This window comes from Tamandua tetradactyla, chromosome 3, assembly GCF_023851605.1.
Source record: "Tamandua tetradactyla isolate mTamTet1 chromosome 3, mTamTet1.pri, whole genome shotgun sequence".
Taxonomy (NCBI): Eukaryota; Metazoa; Chordata; class Mammalia; order Pilosa; family Myrmecophagidae; genus Tamandua; species Tamandua tetradactyla.
In genome coordinates, this window is record NC_135329.1 from 54525835 (window position 1) to 54542391 (window position 16557).

The following is a 16557-nucleotide window of genomic DNA, read 5'->3' on the forward strand; positions in this document are numbered from 1 at the left end:
CATCAAACCCAATTTAAAAACCAAAGGATTAGAATTAAATTAAAAAGCAAACAGCACATTTGGAAAATATTTGCAGCAAACATAAAAAGTGGTAATAGCCCCAAATAAACCCAAATGCAAGCAATTAAAAACTCTAAGATAAAGAAATTTGAAAAGGACAAAAGATATGAAAATATAAACTATAAAGAAATACAAGGACAATTTACCATTTTTAATCATTACAAAATGTATATTTAAAAAGCTAGACGCATAGGCGGGCCATGGTGGCTCAGCAGGCACAGTTCTCGCCTGCCATGCCAGAGACCCGGGTTCGATTCCTGGTGCCTGCACATGCCAAAAAAAAAAAGAAAGATGCCATTTTCATTTATTATTAAGTATATGGACATTTTAAAACACTCTTATCAGATAGCATGGTCTCAATGATGTAAAACACAAACATCTTTTTTACATATGTACACAAAACGAAGATGAGAAGAAATAATTATTGAGTCCTAGGAACTGCTCCAGGCATTAGAGAAACACATTCCCTGCTTTCATGACACTAACATCTAGTAGGGAAACAATATAAATAAACAAATAAACTACTGAGAGAAACTGATAGCATCTTTCTGTAAATCACTATTATCAAAAGCTTTAGAAATCTTCCTATCCTTTAGCTCTAGCACTGTAACCTAAGGAAATAATCAAAGGTGTGATTTAAGATTTATGTCAAGGATGTTCATCACAAATGTATGCCTTACAGGAAAAAAAAGGTAACAACCTATACATACAACACCTAAGGTACAGGGAAACAACTGTATGACTACTTTTTGAAATAATTTGCATCCATAAAAAATCCAGATCACAACATTTTTAACACCGTAGAGATATGCCTATTGATAACTCACTATGTAAAGAAAGATGAGCAGATACATGATTGATAGGTTGAAGTTAACTATGCAAAAAAAAAAAAAACACTATACCTCATAATAAATTAAAGGGAGGAGATCAAAATATTAATAAAGAAAAGGTCTGGCTCTGAGCAATCTAGAAGAAGGACATAGAGGTTTCTTTATTTTTCCTTTGTACTTTTTTGCTTGCTATTTCCCAAGTTTTCTTTAATGAACACATATATACCTATTTTTTAGTAATCAGAATAGGAAAAAATAACCCACTTTTACAAGAAGATGGAAAATGAGAAAAAGGTAAAATACCTTTGGTTTTAAGCTCAAAGAAGGACAGATGCTACTTTTGACAATTCTATTTTCTTTCCCCATATCAGACACTCACATTATTGTCCACCCTTTTCTTAAAAACTAAAATTAAAACTAAAACCCACAGCTTAACTTTATTAATGAGGATAAGCATTTAATTTTACAATGCTTCTAATCTTTTTTTGGTTTCACATCCTCTTACCAAGAAAAGTGGCATGCTAATGACCTCATTTTATTGCCCATCCTTCCCCACCCAAGCCTCTTAGAAAAAAAGTTTGGGGGGAGCTTAAATGACAGGAATTTATTGGCTTATGGTTTTGAGTCTAGGAAAAGTCCAAACTCAAGGCATCATCAAGGTGATGCTTTCTCCCAGAAGGCTTTGGCATTCTGGGGCTGACTGCTGGTGATGCTTTTCTGTTACATGGCATTGCACATGTAGCTTTCATGGCTCCTAGTTCCACTGACTACCAGCTTCTGGCTGCTCCCTCTTTTTTTTTTTTAACTTGTTCAACAACTTTTCTTTATTCTAAATCATAAATTGATCAACTGATTTTTTTAAATTGTTTTTATTGTATAATATAACATATATACAAAGCAAAGAAAGAAAAAAAGGCAATACTTTTCAAAGCACACATCAACAAACAGTTACAGAACAGATCCCAGAGTTTGTCACAGGCTACCATTCTAGCATATGTTTGTTTTTCTGGCTGCTTCAAAACACTAGAGGCTAGAAGGTATCCTAACATAGTGATTCAGCAGCCACACTCATTTGTGAAATCCCATTTTCTCTGTTATACCTCCTCCTTCTTCTTTGATCCTTCTCCCAATCTACAGGGATCTTTGGGCAATGCCTGTTCTAACTTTTTCATGTTGAGAAGGGGTGTCTACACTAAAGGACAGGGATATGTAATTAATTGATAATCCTGGAAAGGCTGGTTCCTCTGAGTTTGAGGATTTATCTGACCTAGGAACCCTTTGGAAATTACATGTTCCAGGAAGGCAAACCTAATGCATGAAACTTAGGAGTCTCAGTTTGAGCCCTAGGTGTTCTTAAAAGTTAACAGGAGTGATGCTGATTAAATTTAGAAAACCATGGCAATCAGTACTGTCTAACTGAAGCTTGCATTACGAGCAGCCTCCAGAACAGCTTCTTGACTTCATCTGCTCTCTCTTGGCCAGATGCCTTATTTTATTACACTTCTTTTCCCTCTTTTGGTCAGTCAAGCATTGTCAATCCCATGGTGTCAGAGTCAGAGTCATTACCAGGAGTCATACCCCACATTGTCAGGAAGATTTCATCCCTGAATGGGTGGGGAGGGCAATGATTTTCCTTACAGAGTTGAGCACAGAGAGAGAGAGAAAGGGGCCACATCTTAGCAACAAAGTGGCTTCCTGGAAGCAACTCTTAAGTCTCATTATGGGTACCCTTAGCTTCTCCCCCACAGAAATAAGTTTCATAAGGGCAAGGCTCACAATCCGCAGATTGGCCTATTTTCTCAGGAGTTCCCAATGGTTGAGAGGGTACCCAGGATTTCCCAGATGGGAGAGTCTAAAACTCTGTCTTTCTGTATCCCCCTTCAGATCCTCAAAGGACTCTACCAATACTTTTTTAAAAAATATTTTTACTGTCAATCCTTAAACAAACATACAAACATTCTTGACTTATACTCTATATGTAATGTACAATCAATGGCTCACAATATCATCACATAGTTGTGTATTCATCACCATGATCATTGTTTTTTGAACATTTGCAACTCTCCAGCAAAAGAAATAAAAAAGGAAAAACTCATACATACCATATCCCTTATCCCTCACTCTTACTGACCACTGGTATTTCAAACTACTCAATTTAATTTAACCTTTATTTCACCTCTGACTTATTTTTTATTCGTATTTTTTACTTATCTGTCCATACCCTAGACAAAAGGAGCATCAGACCACGGTTTTCACATTCAGTCACACTGTAAAAGCTATATCATTATATAATCATCTTCAAGAAACATGGCTACTGGAACACAGCTCCACAGTTTCTGGTACTTCTCTCTAGTCAATCCAATACACCATAAACTAAAAAGGGGATAACTGTATTATGCATAAGAAAAACCTAAGGATAACCTCTCAACTCTGTTTGAAATCTCTCAACCATTGATACTTTATTTTGTCTCATTTCTCTCTTCCCCCTCTTGGTTGAGAAGGTTTTTTTCAATCCCTTGATGCCATGTCCCAACTCATCTCAGGATTTCTGTCTCATGTCGCCATGGAGGTTTATACCCAGAGAGTTATGTCCCACATAGAGGGTCTACAAATACCTTCTAATTATCTGTCCATATTATTCTGAGATACATCCTGGTATTATATTAAACTGTAGAGAATTACAAGGAAGGTGTTCTAGTTTGCTAGCTGCTGGAATGCAATATACCAGGAATGGAATGGCTTTTAAAAAGGGGAATTTAATAAGTTGCTAGTTTACAGTTCTAAGGCTGAGAAAATGTCCCAATTAAAGCAAGTCTATAGAAATGTCCAATCTAAGGCATCCAGGGAAAGATAACTTGATTCAAGAAGGCTGATGAAGTTCAGGGTTTCTCTCTCAAGTGGAAAGGCACATGGTGAACATGGTCAGGGTTTGCCTCTTGGCTGGAAGGGCACATGGTGAACACGATGTCATCTGCTAGCTTCCTCTCCAGCTCCCTGGGAGGCGTTTTCCTTCTTCATCTCCAAAAGTCACTGGCTAGTGGACTCTGCTTCTCATGGCTGCATTGTTCTGCTCTCTCTGAATTTCTTGTGTTCTCCAAAATGCTTCATTTTTTACAGGATTCCAGTAAACTGATCAAGACCCACCTGGAATGGGTGGATACATGTCTCCACCTAATCCAGTTTAACAACCACTCTTGATTGAGTCACATCTCAAGGGAGATAATCTAATTAAAGTTTCAGACATAGAGTGCTGAATATGGATTAGAAGAAATGGCTGCCTTTACAAATGGGATAAGGACTAAAACATGTTTTTCTAGGGTACATACATCCTTTTAAATTGGTACACAAGGCCTTATCCCCAGGAGTTTGGGTTGTTTAAATGAGCTATCCAGAAAGGTTGATTTAGATTATGCATTACAGAAAATTTAGGTTCAAGACATAATAAACTTCTCTGCCTTTGATCTCATATAGTAGCTGAAGGTCTAGAGTCTATACACTATCATCTTTTACCCTGCATTCTAATTTACCTGAGATCCAGCCAGACTGGCTTTGTTTTTGAACTCTAATTGAGGCCTGATCTCTTTTTTGGTTACTTTAACTATGATCATAAACAGCTATGCTTACTTTCAGGGCTACAGCATTCCATTTCTGGGACTTAGATGTCATAAAGCTACTCAAATGATAGCTGATACACACATAGCTCAGTGTCTCAGAATCCAGAAATACATCTACAACTTTAGATCAAATATGGCTACTATAAGGGCCCACTATCTAGGGTCCCATTTTCTTGAAGGGTTTTCTGGAAGAGACCATCTTAGATCATATTTTGTTAGCCAAATGTTTTAGTTCGTAAGCTGCTGGAATGCAACATACCAGAAATGGAATGGCTTTTAAAAAAGGAATTTATTAAGTTGCAAGCATACAGTTCTAAGGCCATGAAAATGTCCAAGTTAAGGCATCTAAAGAAGATATCTTAACTCCAAAGAAAGGACCAATGAAGTTTGGGGTTTCTCTTTCAGTTGGGAGGGCACATAGCAACATCTGCTAGCTTTCTCTCCTCATTTCTTAAGTCTTCACCCTTCTCTTCTGCATCTCCAAGGGTCTCTGGCTGCGTGGGCTCTGTCAGCACTAAGCTTTTTCCAAAATGGTTCCCTCTTAATGGGCTCCAGTAAGCAACCCCACCTTGAATGGGTAGACACACAACTCCATGGAAACCATCTAATCAAAAATTACCATCCATAACTGGGTGGGTCACATTTCCATGGAAACAAAAAAAAGATCTCACCCAACAATACTAAATGAGGATTAAAGGGCATGGCTTTTCTGGGGTACATAACAGCTTCAAACTGACACAACAAGTATCTGGGATCAAAAACCTTGAAATTAGAACTGTACTTCTACCAGGTCCCTAAATTTTGCTACCAGGTCCCTAAATTGTGTCTAAAATGAAATGAAGAGATTTAAGTATCTCTCTTGTCAACTCACACCAAGGACTGTCAGTGCCATCTAGATTACTGGAAACACAGTCATGAGTGCCTCTGAGTCTAATCAGAGTAGAAAACCAATTAAACCAATTGTAAAAACCCATTTTTAAGATTCTGTTTCTCAAGAAAAATTACCATCCATAACTGGGTGGTAAATGATTGTTCAGCTAGCTGAAAGTGGTTAAACAGTTATATGATTGTGTAACAGACAGACACAATTAAAACAGTACTAAAAGGTGGATTAAAGGTCATTGAATCCTACCTTATTAAGTTGAGCATCTCTTATGTGTCAAGCACATTTCTAGATTCTTAGAATAGGTATCAGTCAACTTTTTGCTGGAGTAGTGTTACATTACACACAACCTCTAATTTCAGTGGGTAACAAGAACATTTATTTCTTGCTCATGGATCTGTGAGCGATTTGGCTCTTGCAGACTTTGCTGGACTAAGTTGAGTTTAGATTTAAGTATGTGTTGGAAGATAAACAGCAGAGTCATTTCTGGAAAATGTTTCCCATCTTATGTTGCTATGCTGCTTTCTTTTCTAGATGATCTCCAAGGTTCTAGTCATTTCCAGGCCTATCACTCTAAAGATGTGGCCACCTTCAAGTTCTGGCTGCTGTCTTGTATTTGTGACCATGTGTTTCCTTGGGGCCTCTTGGTGATGTATTGTGTCCAGCTACTTCCTCCTTATGGAGTCCAAGAAAACACATGGATTAACCCAACTCTCTTCTAACCCTAAGATCTTTGGCTTTATGAAGCCTCTGATGTTCCTGGAAATATGTTGTATTACCATATTCAATGTTATGATTTATAAAAATTGGTTGAAGACACTGCCCTTGGCTGTAAAGAGCTTTCAATGTAGCTGGGGTATCAAGACAAATGTGAATGATTCCATTAGTGAACAGGAAGCATATGTGTGCACCCAGACACACCCTTGTTTAACCAAATCAGCATTACTAGATTATTAGGTGCCTACCATGTTGCAAAGCATCAGAGATGAGAGAGATGAATAAAAACTGGTTTCTGTCCTTGAGGACATTTCAACCTAATATGGAATTATATCTATAGCATACGTCTATATACTGAGTAACAAACTATCAATATAGTTATAAAGGATAGATCTAAATTATCTCAACCTTATATAATAAAATGTTGCCTTTTACAATTATAAAATAAGGAAAAATATTTTAAATAGATGTCCCAATACTAAAGTAACTGGAAAGCCATCTACCTATAATTGATCAGTATTCTGACATTATATAAAAATAGCTGACACATAACAGTTGAATCAGAAGAAGGAAAAAACTAAAGAAAAATTTAATAATCTAGGGTAAATAAATTTCAAAATATATAAACAAGTTTAAAAAATAGGCCTAGATAGGATTTGTAACCAAAAAGTCTAAAGGATCAGAATTCTGAATGGAATAGCCATAATATAATAAGAACATATTTAAAGTCTGGCTTATGAAATTTCTCATTTTCATAAATAATCAACTGTCCTAAATTCTGAATTGTACCCATTCTTAAAAGTCTTGTAGGGATACTGTATGATGGTAGCACAATATTGTAAGTATAAGAAACGAAGCTGAATATGAGTATGGTTGAAAGAGGAATGTAATATATATCACCAGAAGGAAAGCTAGAGGACAAAAACTGGGACTGTTTCTGTATAAATACAAGAAAATTCAAACATGAACTGGAATAAACATACCTCTTCATTACAAGGAGTGGTATATGGGAAAACAAAATTAATGCAAACTAAGATCTATTATTAACAGTAACACTGTAATATTCTTTCATTAATTTTAACAAAGGCACTATGCTAAAGTTATATATTAATAGGGGGATATAAGCAGTATGGGATTTTTTTTTCAGAAGAAATGAGAATATTCTCATATTAGCTATGGATGTCAATGCATAACTATGTGATTATAACAAGAGCCATGACCGTATACTTAGAATGGATTGTATGGTGTTTGAATAAAACTGCTTAAATAAAAATGATACAAAAAAAAAGCATTTACTGAATTCTTAAAGAAAGGAACATATGGAATCCCTGAGTTTAAAGCAAAGAAACCTTGTCTTCCCGAGGATTATGTCTCCCTCTCACTTCTCTCATCAAAATGCATCAATTTTCCCCCACTGCTTTAAGAAAAACTCTAAAAGTCCCCAAAGAACTCACAAAGTCATTTTTTCATATACTTTGGAGTAAAGGGGTCTAGAATCTTTATTCAAAGGTGTTCTAATATGAGGGTCATCAAAGATAACCCTAACCCTAATCCTTACCCAATTCTAACCCTAACCCTATCAAAAAGATATTAAAGAAAAGCAGCATGTAACATATGTACAAATCTTGTTTCTCAGGGTAAATTTTCAAGTTCGAGCTAAGGGTCATTCTTTAAACTAAGCATAAATATATATCCAAGATCCTCTACTTTTACCTACATAGTAGACATTCTTAAAGTATACCATAACACCACTCTTCCTATAAATTTCACTTCTTTAAATTTAATGTGACTATAGATGATAACTACTTTAAGAAAAGAGTAGAAGAAAACTTTTCATATTCGCTTCACCTATCTTCCCTTAATCTTAGTAGAAATAAAGATAACCTTCTCAAGAGCTAAGGAGCAAAGTCATTTATTCATTACATGAGACAACTTTTTGTAAATAATATTTAGCCTTATTTTGTATCATGCTGCATTCAATATATGTATGGACCACTAGAAGAGACAGGGCAGGGTTTGTGCTGGTGAGACTATTTGTAAGTCACTAAAATAATTTTAGTAATTTTCTTTGGCTTAGACCATAAACTTGCCTGTATGACTCAATGCTAACAGAGGTGTTTGCTTTTGATAACAGCATAATATAGATAAGCTTGGAATGAAATCACTCAATATAATGACGCAAATAACTGACCTTAAATGAGAGGATATTATCATTCAATCAAGAAAATTTCCATATCCTAAACCACCTTCAAGTCATAGAAAAGAGATACTACTTGCTGTCTATTCAATAAAAGCAAGAAAGCCACAGTATTCGTTTCCTGTGTGTGTAGCAAATTACCACAAACTTGGTGGTTTAAAATAATAGAAACCATTTTGGGGGCCAGTTCTGGAGAAATAAATCAGAAATCAAAGTGTTAGCAGGGCTGCACTCACTCTGGAAGTGCTGGGAAGAATCTGTTCTTTGACTCTTCTAGATTTTGGTAGCTGGTAGCAATCCTTGACTTGGAGCCACATCACTCCAATCTCTGCCTCCATCATTAGGTTGCCTCCTCCTTTTCTGTGTGTAATTTCCCCTGCCTCACTTATATGGTGTCGTACTTTGGAGCTACCCCAGAAAAACACGTTCTTAATCTATTCCTGTGGGTGTGAACCCCATGTAAGTAGGACCTTTTGATAAGGTTACTTCAAGTTAAGGTGTGACTCAACTCAACCAAGATGGGTCATAATCCCGTTACTGACTGTAGTCCTCTATAAGCAGAACAAAATTCAGAGAGAGAGAAAGACAGAGGAAGCAGTCAGAAGCTGAACTCAAGGAACTGGGAAGAAAAGGGAGAGGCAAGGAGAGGCTGCCATGTGACAGTAGAACTAAGGACCAAGGATTGCTGGCAGCCAACCCCAGAACACCACAGTCTTTGGGGAGAAAGCATTGCTTTGATGATGCCTTGATTTAGACCTTCCTAGCCTCAAAACCATGAGCTGATAAATTCCCACTTTTTAAGCCAATCTATTGCGTGGTATTTACTTGAACAGTCAAGGAAACTAAAACATATAGGATATGTCACTGGATCTAGGGCCTATTTGAATCATCCAGGATGACTACTGCTTAACTATATCTGCAAAGATCCTTCTTAAAATAAGGTAACATAGACAAATCTTAGGGATTAGGACAGAGGCGTATCTTTAGGGGATTACCTTTCAATGCACTATACCTACTACTCTTTTTTTTTTAATTTATTATTAGAACAGTTGTAGGTTTAAGAAATATCATGCAAGAAGTAAAAAGTTCCCAGACACTCTCCTCTCACACACTTTACTCCTATTTTCTTATCATTTAAGTGGCTATAACAATGGAAAATACTTTTCCCTTAAGAAAATCAACAGATGAAACAAAACCAGTTCTTATAAATGTAAATCTATTTATAAAGTTCAAAATGTATATCTACTTATATTACCAAAAGAGAACAGTAACCCTGTTTTGAAATAAAAAAATTTTGAAATCTCCTGTTAAGATAATGTGATGGTCAGGTTCATGTGTCAACTTGCCCACGTGGTGGTGCCCAGTTGTCTGGCTGGGCAAGCTGTTTGTTGCTGGGAGGACATTTCATGGATTTAGATCATGTCCATGTTGGCTGCATCTGCCTTCTGCAATGAATGACACTTAATATAATCACTGAAAGTCTTTCAAGGAGGATTCAGAAGAGACAATCACTCTTCTTGCTTCAGCCAGCTAGTGTCTCCTGAAGACTTTCACTGGAGCTGCCAGCTTGTGGCCTGCCATACAGATGTTGGGCTCTTATATCTGCATGGTTACCCAGTCAGTCTCTCCTGAGAGTTCACTGAGGACCCACATTGGAGCTGCCAGCCAGCAGCCTGCTCTACAGACCTTGGACTCTTACATCCGTTGTGTGAGACACTTTTATAAATTTTATATTTACAGATGTCTCCTACTGATTCTGTTTCTCTAGAGAATCCTAGCTAATACAGATAATAAGGTCTTATTCATTATACATTGTATCATGTCACCATTTTGCTTCAGATGCACAGTATCAAGAAAATCCTGATCATAGATAAATGGTTGTAAATGCTTTCACTCACATTGCAAAATTCACTCTGCAATCTTAAAATATTCTTTTATTAAACATGGCAGCATAAGTTAATGTATTGGTGTTCCCAAGAGATAAAAGTTTGGCATTATACTTAACTATATACTTTTAATTAGAGTTTTTTTTTCTAAGAAAGATACAATTTAAAAGATAAATACTATCAGTTTTTTGTATAGTTATTATTTTTTTTAGATACTTTAGGAGCCCTTAGAACAGAAAATGAAAACTAAGGTAAATGGCTCTCAAGGGCCATTAGTGGTCCAATTCCACAAGCTGGTTATAATAATGGGCTATCTCTCCTCAGAACTTAAATATGACTCAATCCAGTACAATCTTTGGGGGGGAAATTCTGTTCCTGTGAAATTTATTATGATTCTAGCTATACAGAGACACTGTCAATAGTCAAGCATATGAACTGTTAGAGAATGTATTTGATTAGGGCCATTTCTACGTGAAAATGCCTACGTAGTACTATATTTCAATTCTGCAGGCCTTAAAATGCGTGCCAGAAACCAGGCTTAACCAACGCCTTCTGAACAAGGAACACTTTTGATTTAATCTATGCCAGGTACATACTACCTCATTTAATCTTCACAAGTGATGATAGCTCCAATTAAATATGAGGGCTCACCTTAGAAAGACATAAAATGTGGCTTTTAATATTTGCTCTCTTAGGGGTACTTAATGAAGTAATAGCAACTAAATTTAAAATATGATGAAGAAGAACATTAGAATACTTTCTTTTGTTTATCCACCTTACCTATAATCCTAGTTCTTTGAAACCCCTTCTTTCAACCAAGTCTGTAATAAAACTGTTAATACATCTAGGGAATCTATTCGCAGGCCTTGTAATGAAAAATTTTTTAAAGTAGTTATCTCTACGTCTATCTATGGCCAATTGATTTTCACAAGTGTGCCAAGTCCACTCAGTGGGGGAAAGAATAGTCTCTCTAACAAATGGTGCTGAGAAAAGTGAGTATCCACATGCAAAAGAATGAAACTGAACCTCTACCTCATACAATACACAAAAATTAACCGAAAATGGACCAACATCTTAACTATAACAGCAAAAACAATAAAACTCTTAGAAGAAAACACAAAAATCTTCAAGACCCTATATTAGGCAATGGATTCCTAGACATGACACCAAAAGCATGAGGCACAAAAGAAAAAATAAACTGAGTTTCATCCACATTAAAAACTTCTGTGCATCAAAGGACATTATCAAGAAAATGAAATGACAACTTAAGGAATGGGAGAAAATATTTGGAAATCATATATTTGATAAATGTTCAATATCCATAATATATAAATAGCTCTTACAACTCAACAACAAAAAGACAAATGTTAGTTTAAAAAAATGGTCAAAGGAATTGAATAGACATTTCTCCAAAGAAGATATACAAATGGCCAATAAGCACATAAAAAGATGCTCCACATAATTTAGCCAATAGGGAAACGCAAATGAAACCCACAATGAGATAGCTATTCACAACTATTAGAATGGCTATTATTGTTAAAAAATGGAATATAATAAGTGTTGACAGTTATAGAACAGTTGAAAAATAAAATAAACGTATAAAGAGAACTCTAACATACCTCATCCCACACGAGCAATTTTAACATTTGTCACCTTTGCCATATCATTCTATCCACTATCAATCCATCATCCATCTGACAGCAGTTATACACATCAGACTCCTTGAACACATACTTCCACACGCATTTCCTAAGAACAAGAATACTCACATATGTAGTCACCTTAAGTGTAGTTATCAAGTTCAAGAAATTTAAATTATATGAAGTTCGTATTCTATATTCAGATTCCAATTTTTTTCTTATGACCCAAAAATATCCTTTTGAGTCTTTTCACCTCTATTATAGATCCTATCCAGGATCATATATTACATTTAAATTGTTATTATCTCCTCAGTTTCTCTCTTTTTAATTGTAGAAACATACATAACAACCTTCCCATTCAAGTCTCTACCTAGCGTACCATTCAGTGGGATTAAACTGCATTTACAACATTGCAGCAGCCTCACCACCATCACTAGAACTTTCCCTTTACCCCAAACAGAAATCCTACACTTTCATTTTACAATAACTCTCTACTTCTCTTGACCCCCAACCCTGGTAATCTGTACTCTACTTTCTCTCTGAGTTTGCATATTCTCTGGTATTTTTTTTTTTTTATAGTTACCTTGGGGCTTAAATTTAACATCCTAAATCTGTAACATTCTCATCTACTTCATTACCAGCTTAACTTAAAATTATATTTTATATCCCTTTGTTCCCCACCTTTAAGTAGTTACTGTCACAAATTACAATTGAATCCAAAACTACTGATTTATCATTGCACTTCATGCACTTGCCTTTTAAATCATGTAAGAAGTAAAAAATGGAGTTACAAATAATACATACAATATTTTGTATTTGTGCTTATTTTTACCCATGTCATTATTTTTACTGGAGAGCTTCATTTCTTTATTGACTTTGGTCAATTTCTAGTGCCTCTTCCTTTCAAACTAAAGGACTCCCTTTAGCATCTCTTCTAGAGCAGGTCTTGTGCAACTTGACAATGCTTTAATCCACTCCCCAACCCCCTCATTTAAAAAAATTTTTTTTTTACTGTATAGTATAATAAATATACAAAGCAGAGAAATGAAAAAGCGGTAGTTTTCAAAGTACTCTTCAACAAGTGGTTACAGGACAAATTCCAGAGTTTGTCATGGGCTACTATAAGATCCTCTCATATTTTTCCTTCTCGCGGCTCCAGAATATAGGAGGCTAGAGGGCTTAAATACTTTTGTATCATTAACAATCTACTTTTTTTTCCATCTTTTTTTGTGAATAATAACATACATACAAAAAAGCTATAAATTTCAAAGCACAGCACCACAATTAGTTGTAGAACATATTTCAGACTTTGACCTGGGTTACAATTTCAATTTTAGGCTTTTACTTCTAGTTTGCTCTAAAATACCGGAGATTAAAAGAGATATCAATGCAATGATTCAGTATTCATATTCATTTGTTAAATCCTATCTTCTATGTATTATTCCACTATCACCTTTGATTTTTCCATACCTCTCTTCAGGTTTGTTTGGGCTATGGTAAATTCTAAATTTTTGATATTGGAAGGGTCTGTCACTAATATGGGATAGGGAGATGGAACTATCTGATGTTCTAGAGAGGCTGGGCTAGGTTTCAAGACTCATCTGGACCAGAGACCCATCTGAAGGTTATAGGTTTCTGGAAAGTTACTCTAGTGCATGGAACCCTCGTGGAGTCTTATACATTGCCCTAGGTGTTCTTTAGGATTGGCTGGAATGGTCCTGGTTGGGGACTGGCAGGTTATGATGCGTAGCAAGATCTACCTGAAGCTTGCGTAAGAGCAACCTCCAGAGTAGCCTCTTGACTGTATTTGAACTCTCTCTATCATTGAGACTTTATTAATTACACTTCTTTTCTCCCTTTGGTCACAGTGTAATTGTTGATCCTATGTGCCAGGTCTAGATTTATCCCAGGGAGTTCTCTCCCACATCACCAGGGAGACTTTCACTCCTTGATGCCATGTTCCTTGTAGGGGAGATGGCAATAATTTCACTTGCAGAGTTGGGCTTAGAGAGACTGAGGCCGCATCTGAGCAACAACTGAGGTCCTCCAGAAGTAACTCTTAGGCATGCCTATAGGTAGTCTAAGTTTCTCCACTACCTACATAAGCTTCACAAGAGTAAGGGCCCAACCCCCTCATTTTTGAAAGACAGTTCTGCCAAAGATAGATTTCTTGATTGGCAGTTCTTTTGCTTTCAGCACTTCAAATATGTTATTCCACTGCCTTCTTGTCTCCATGGTTTCCAATGAGAAATACGAACTTTATTTTCTTGAGGGTCCCTTGTACGTGACATCTTGCTTCTCTCTTGTGGCCTTCAGGATTCTCTATTTTTGGTATACGGCAATTTGATTATAATATCTTGCAGTGTGGGTCTATTTGGGTTTATCCTGTGGGGTTTGTGGAATATCTTGGATGTGTATATTCATGTCTTTCATTAAATTTGGGAGTTTTCAGTTATTATTTCTTCAAACATTCTCTTTGCCCATTTCTCTTTCTTCTCCTCCTGGGACTCTCACAAGGCATTTATTGATTCATGTCTGAGATGTCCCATAGGTTTCTCAGGGTCTGTTCACTTTTCTTTACTCCTTCTTCTTTCTAATTCAATGATTACAATTATCTTACCTTGAAATTCACGAATTCTTTCTTCTGCCAATTTCAATCTGCGATTGAATCCCTCTAGGAGTTTTAATTTCTATTACTATAGTCTTCATCTGGATCATTTCACATTCCCACCAGCAATGTGGGAATGGGGGTCCAATTTCTTCATCTCCTTGCCATATATACATATATTTTTTTATGGGCAGGCTCCGGGAAGTGACTTGCCATATATTTTTTAATAAATTATTTCATAACTTTATCTCAAAGTTACTATCAACTTTATGGGAAATAATAGTTGAGTAAGAATTAAACAATTTATGTAGGGCTCTAAACTTGCAACTTCAGCTTGTCAATATGTGTATCTAATAATATGAGCTAGTTACCAGTATATACATGTTATTTGGTATTCTTCACATTAGCTGTTATTCTGTACATTAGACACATTTTCTCATATAATGGTTGCCTTTATGCTGTGTGCAATAGTCTGTTTACACATTTCTCCACTAAGGCTATTTCCAACTTCACAACAATAAACCCAGATGTCACTATAAGCATCTCTGAATCAACTGTATGTTGGCAGAATTTGAGCATTTAATTTACTGGGAATCTACTCTTGTCTTCAAACTTGCTAGGTTGGATGTCATAATTTAATCTTATATTTCTTGTTCCAAATTGTCTTCTGTGCTAGAGTTATGGTAAAGCCAGCAATGAGGGGTGTACTTTTTTTTCTGCTCTACCGTAATGCATTCTTATCATCTAATTTTTGCTGATTTAGCAAATATGTGTATTTACTATGAAAGTACCTTTAGACTGTTTTGCTTTCTTTAGTTGGTAGAAAATAACAGTGGACTTTTTACATACTGATTTTCTGGTTTCTTATACGTTTCTGTCATTTCCCTTTAAATTATGGAATGTTTATTCTTCTGTACTCCAGATATTGAGCCAGGTATAACTAATGGGTTATAGTAAAACTATATCTAGGAACTTACATCTAATGTGGGGAAAGAAGAAATATTCATATAACCAGAATAAAAGTTAAAGAAAGGTAAGCATCAAGAAAATTACAATGGGTTGCAGAGAATTCAAAGAGAGAAAATAATCCCTGGATGGATAATTCAAGAAATGCTTCAGGAAAAAGAGTACTTGAGATTGCCCTTGAAGAACAGATAACACTTTCTCAAATAGAGGAGAGAGGAAAGGAAGGGAAATAAAAATTTAGTGATATAGAAGTAAAACCAAAGAAGCACAAAAGCACATGTGTGGTAGTTAGATTCAGTTGTCAACTTGGCCAAGTGAAGGCACCTAGTTCTGTTGCTGTGGACATGAGCCAATGGTAAGTGAACCTCATCTGTTGCTGATTACATCTGCAGTCGACTAGGAGGCGTCCCTGCTGCAATGAATGATGTCTGACTCAATTGGCTGGTGCTTAAATTAGAGAGCACAACATAGCACAGCCCAAGCAGCCCTGCATACCTCATCTTAGCACCCACAGCTCAGCGCAGGCCTTTGGAGGTGCAGAAAAAAATCACCCTGGGGAAAGTTATTGGAACCCAGAGGCCTGGAAAGAAGGCCAGCAGAGATCACCCTACGCCTTCCCACATAACAAAGAACCTCAGTTGAAAGTTAGCTGCCTTTTCTCTGAAGAACTTATGAAATAAATCCCCTTTTACTAAAAGCCAATCCATCTCTAGTGTGTTGCATTCTGGCAGCTAGCAAACTAGAACAACATGTTAATGAAAGAGTATGAATTCCAGTTTGACTGCACTTATATGCTGGCAAATTTCGATCTATACTATGGTTGCCTTAAATGCTAAAATATGGATCTATCTTCATAGCTCCAGAATCCACACTGGGTTACTGAAAACATTTGTACAGATTTAATAGTTTCCTTTCTAAAAGCTGAAACTAGCAACAAGGAAATAGTGGTAAATTTAAACCATTACAGTTGCCCAAATGACAAGTGAAAGGGCTTCAACCAGGGTGATAGAAAGTACTTTCAGAACAGAAAAGAAGAGTCACTTATAGAGCCACTAAAGAGGTTGAATTTAATAGATTTGACAATTGACTGAACATAAGGAATTAAAAGGAATCAAATTAGAATTCACAGCCTAGATAACCAGGAAAGTAGGGATCA

The 16557-nt window shown here is 36.1% G+C and overlaps 1 protein-coding gene across 3 annotated transcripts in view; it reads right to left on the reverse strand.

Annotated features, from left to right (window-relative positions):
• Positions 1–16557, reverse strand: part of MBOAT2 (membrane bound glycerophospholipid O-acyltransferase 2) — a 217050-nt gene that overhangs the window by 34639 nt on the left and 165854 nt on the right. The window lies entirely within an intron of this gene.